Below are 5,590 nucleotides of genomic sequence, written 5' to 3'. Positions count from 1 at the left end.
ATGTTAAGGGGAAATATCCAATTGATAGACTCACTTTCACAAAGAGAGACTGTATTATATCAGGCACAATCAGGAAGCTTAAAAATTATCTGAAAAGAAACGGAAAAATCATTTCAGTCGGTAACGATTCCACTACATATTCCTCAGAGTTGCCAGTTGTAGTGATGAGAGTTCAAATGTCAGGATTTTGGGTTGATCCTGTGATGTCCCAACACCTGGAAGTGAGACTCTCACCTTACTTTCATTCACTTACAGTCAGGAGGGGGAGTGAGAATTTCTAAGCAGCTCAGAAAAAGTTGTAAAACATGAGATCAGATGAGAGAAAGCGAAAGATCCATGAAGACCCATCTTTTTTTCCCTTGCTTTCCTTCCCTGAAGAGCTGTGCTATTTTTTCAGGCAGCCCTTTGACATTTAATGTCACAGTGCTGCTATGCCTCGTGTGCTAAAGGGGCATGTCTGGAAATTAATTGGCAGATCCAAAAGCCTGAAAAGTTTAAGCATGCTTTGCTCAGTGAGTTGAGGAATAAAAAAATTTAGGATAAGAATTTTTTTTTTTCAAGAAAGTCAAGGAGTAGGATGGTCAGAGCTTGGCAGAGGGAGGAAGGACCCCAGAGTCCAAGGTCTGGAGCTGCTGCTGGACAAGACCCATACAATGCAAGAGCCTTGCTGGCTGAAAACCCTCTCCTGTCTCAAAGACAAGGACTGTGCACAATGATGGGACGAGATGATGGATGCACACAGGCTTTCTGCACTGTGCCATGGATCCAGTAAGGTGAGCATGAGTGAATTATGGATGCTCTTTTGATTGGTTTGCAACGATCTTTTAACGACATTGAGACAGTGTGAAGTTACAGTGTATTGATTTTCTTTTGTCCATGCTGTAATTTGTAGAGGTGGAGATTTATTTTCTTCTTTATGTTTTCCATGAAGCTAGTAGGCAGCAAGGCCAATGGCAGCTGGCATTGGGTCTCCCATTTCTATGGATGACACAGGTGGCCACCTCTTGTGCTCAGAGCATCGTTGAGTGCCAGGGGACTCAGTGCGTAGGGAAAGCAGAGTTGGCATGAATGACTTCTGTGGACTCAGCTCCATGTGTGGCAGGCAGTGACATTGCCTGCTAGGTCGAAGCTGCTGCAGCTGCCATCCAGGGAATGTTAGATCTGCCATCTCTTAGACCAGGAGACCCGAGCTGGTAAGTCTTTCCCTCAAATGAGCACCATTTCTATGAAGATATTTTAAAGTTGTTGTTGGTTTTTTTTTTTTTTTTTTTGTCTTTTAATGAATTTTGCCCAGTTTGGGACCAGCAGTGCCAGCCCCACAGTTATTCTGACCCCGAACAGGTGCTCTGGTAGGCTCTGGTTTCCAGCTACACCTTGTCACTGCAGAGAAAAGGAAAACAGCTTGAGGCAGCAGCTGCTTTTCACCAGGCTCATCTGCAGTCTGGGGAAGGAAGAGCTGACTGTCGTAACTATCTTTTATTTTTCTACACAGCTTTGAGATTTCGTGGACGTCTCCACCCCTCTTCCATCAGCAGATTTAAGGAGCAGACACTGATTTCAATCTCCCCAACAGGACTTTTGTGTGCCCTTCTGCCTGGCCTGGTTTCATGCAGTTCGTGCAAAGATCTGGAAGCCAAAAGGTGATGTTTTGATCACTTTGACCATCTGCAGATCACAGACCATAACTTCAAGTTAAACTAGGCCATAGCTTTTAAAAATAAAGATCAAACCTGAAGACCAAGTCTGAGAGTATTTAATGCTTGACTAGGCTGTTCCACCGATTGACTGTTAGACTTCATTTTGTGTTAGTTTAGCAGGCAGGAGCAAGAGCCACAGCTTAGATTCCCTCAATACTAAGCCCAAAGAAACAAGCCCTAGAAAAAAGAGCTTGATATTTAACTATAAGGAGGAAGGAGGACATGGATGCACAAAGAGGAGAAAGGAAATGCTTGAGCATGTTTGTACTGCTGAACACTGAAGTCACAGTATATGAGCTAGGTTGGGTGCTTGAACGATGGAGCTGCAGCAGCACAGTGCTGTGTCTGGCATAGCAATCCCCTAAATCAGCCCTAATGGTGTTGACGCGGAAGTAACGGACACTGCTGACGACCAATATGATCAAGCAAATGCCAATTTATTGTTGATACATCCCGGTTAATATAGCCCTTCTAATTCCGTATCATGCGCAAGCTCTCTACTAATTGGCTAACTATATCATGCACGCGCTCCTAGCTAAAATATGATTCGTTAAGTCTCTATGTTCACGCACACGGCTCTCTCCACCTGCACCCTGCTTCACGTTCAGCCCCCAGTCACGTATGCCAGCTGTTTTCCTTCTTCTCAAGGTTGCTTCGTTTACTTTCTCACAGGGAGCTTCATTACTTTCTCACAGGCGGCCTCATTATTTTCTCACAGGTGGCTTCAGTACTTTCTTACAGGCAGCTTCAGTACTTTCTCACAAGCGGCTTCAGTGATGTCCTTGAGGCCTGCTGCTCACAAACATAACAATTCCATTTGGTCTGGATTGTTCACTAAGTGCCCCTGGTACTCCAGGTATCCAACAAATCCCCCTTTTTGTTTTGAACAATCCAGACCCACTTTCATCATACGTTCCATAGCTTTCACAAAGCATTTTAAAATATACCCCAAAATCATCAGTGTCAACAGCAAACCTGTCAATAATACCAACCCATAAACTATCAAATCTTTTAGCCAGCCTGTGACCCCCAAGGATTTCAACCAGTCTGTTAACCTGCTTTCCACTTGTATTGCATGCATGTTGAATCATAACTCTGCCAACTGATAGCGTATCGACTTAGAGTGATCAGAAACATTCATGCAGCACATACCTTCAAAATCTTCACATCCATGTCCATGCGCTAATAACAAAAAATCAATGGCTGCTAGATTCTGCAAAAATATCATGACGCATGCTATCCATGTCTTCTAATAATCCTGATAACATGCTAGAGGTTAAATTCATTTGCTTTTGTGCCCAACAAGCTAATTTATTTAAGTTAGCTAAAGTTTTTGCAGTTGCTGCCCAAGGAACAAATAAAGATAATGCTATCCGCTCAGCTGTACCCAACAGGGTTAAATTGCCGTCACAATGGGGAGTCAATACTTTTAGCGATCTTCTTGCTCGCGTATGATACCGTAATGTTCTCATAGGTGGAGCAAACACTATCAATTTTCCAAAATAACATGGTCCTCCTATGGCCCTTTTTGGTACTCCTGACCTTATTTTACTACAATATCAACTAGGTTCATGTAGGCCTCTACTGAATCTCCCCTTTTTTTTTTTTTTTTTTTTTTTTTTTTTTTTATTAGCCAGATTGTCTGTATTGAGTTGTTAATCATTTTTTGCAAGCATGGTATGTTAATGATTATGCCTAGTATGATGCCTAGTATCACAATTCCGATTTTAACCAAGGACAGCAACCACCCAATTATGCCACACACAAGCTTAGTTAATAAAATTACTGATCACACGTTATACATATTCATGATTATGAAGCAAAGCTAAGTTTCACTACCTTCTAGTAATTTTCTACTATAACATTCTTCTACTATTATAGATATAACAACTCCAGTAACTTATCTATAAGAGCAATGACTAGTTTTCTGCAGGCCTCTGTTGAAACAAGCCATAAATTCTGCTAACAATGTTTTGTATCTTAAAGCTTCCCTTCTCATTCCATGGCTTTCTTCCTGAGAGCATGATTGCATTCCTCCCTCAAGGTCGGTGTGCTTTCACTGATACCATACTGGCTCAGCGGAATACCACATCTCCCCCTTCTTTTTTTATGAGAAGAGGCTTGTTTCAACGCTTTATCTGTTAAAGTCTGCACACATTTTAAGACACAGAATATAGATCAAAATACATATATAAAAGGAATGAATAAGCATCCCACAACTATTAGTAACAAGCTTATATCAAGTCACCAAAAGATTTCTGAATATCAAAACCATCACTTTGTTGCTGTTTTTGTACTCCTTTTTGCAAGTTTTGAATACTTTTGTGAATAGATTCCGAATGATCAGACAGATTCATGCAGCAAAGCCCATCAAAATCCTGACAGTCATGATTTTGTGCTAATAATAATAAAAAAATCTATTGCTGATCTATTCTGTTACTAACCCAACTATGCGAAAGACACCGCTGAGCAAGAGGCTGTTTATCAGCCGGGTCAGAGCAGAGAAGGGAGACAGGCGCAGCACCTTCAGGGCGTCCCCTGTTGTAAATAAAGTGTGCTCTGGGTCCGTCCTCTCCCCTTCGCTCCGAGCCACCTCTGTTTATACCCTCAGCAGATTCAGTGAAAGAGTACTGACTAGGTGTTGCTGCATGCATGGCCAGTGCATACAACAAGGCCTGTCAAATATGTGCTCTGCAGGCTAACAGCGGTTCTGTTTTGTAAAGTAGCATAGTATATAGAATCTACATCAGTTAACAGCATTGATAGTGCCAATGAAGTTATATTTATTTGCTTAGCAAGCCAACAGTCCAATTTATTTAGCATAGTTAATGCCTAGGCACTTGCCACACCAGGTGTAAAGACTGAAGCAGCAATAATTTTACTTAGTTTCCAAAACTCTGTATTGTCTTGGCAATCAGATTCAATGCTATGTATGCTTCGTTTAGGTCTTTTATGCTGTCTAGATTTTGATATGTGCTCGCATGATTACGTCATGCTGTGTCGTTGCAATGTATAGATCTTAAAGCATTTACAATCATTACCCCTCTAGAAACATTAGTTCTTGACTAGTTAAAAAATAGACAGAAGTCCATCTTTACTGATCCCAAAAAGTTCCATCTTTTGTAGTTTTAGCACTCAGCACTCGTGGTTGCTGCTGTTTTACACAGAGTTGCTGTCCTACCGGTATCTGGCAGGTCAATCAAACATGTTCTGAAATACCCGCAGATGAGACAGACAGGGATCCACTTGTTTACTGCTCCTGTAAAGACATGAGCGTATCCCTTCCCCCATGTTATAAGAAGGAACGGTCCTTCCACTTATACAAAGCTCAACTCAGACAGGAGTATCTGTTAACCATGTCAGGGGCGGGGGGGTGGGGGCGCCTGGCGGCGGCTGTGGCCCCGGGCATATAGGAGGAAAGAAAACTAAAACCCGAGGTTTAAGACAAGAATAGGGAGGGATCCTTAAAGCCACCGCTACAGGCAAAAAACAGACCATCACTAAAACCAAAGCAGGATAATGAAAACAGGAACAAGACAACCTCCCCCCACCCCTCCCTCTTCCCAGGCTTAACACCATCTCTACCTCCCTCCCCTGCACCCTGAGCGGGACAGGGATGGGGGGCGGGAAGAGGGAATGGGGGTTACAGACAGTTAATCACGCACTGCTTTATTGATATCAACGGTTTAACGGCTGCACCTACAGCAGCAACCATGACTGGAGCCTTTTCTTGTTCTAACATTCGCTCGACAGCTTCCAGCAGTTGCCCTGTACTAGATCCTTTTGGCAGCACACTAAGGGCTCTTAAGGGCTCTCTTAGGCTTTTTTTTTTTTTTTTTTTTTTTTTTTTTTTTTTTTTTTTTTGTTAGCATTATTAAAGGCAAGCATATCTA

Source organism: Chlamydotis macqueenii, chromosome 2, assembly GCF_036417535.1.
Source record: "Chlamydotis macqueenii isolate bChlMac1 chromosome 2, bChlMac1.mat, whole genome shotgun sequence".
NCBI classification, from domain to species: Eukaryota; Metazoa; Chordata; class Aves; order Otidiformes; family Otididae; genus Chlamydotis; species Chlamydotis macqueenii.
The sequence above is the reverse complement of the archived record's forward strand: the minus strand, read 5'-3'. Positions refer to the sequence as shown.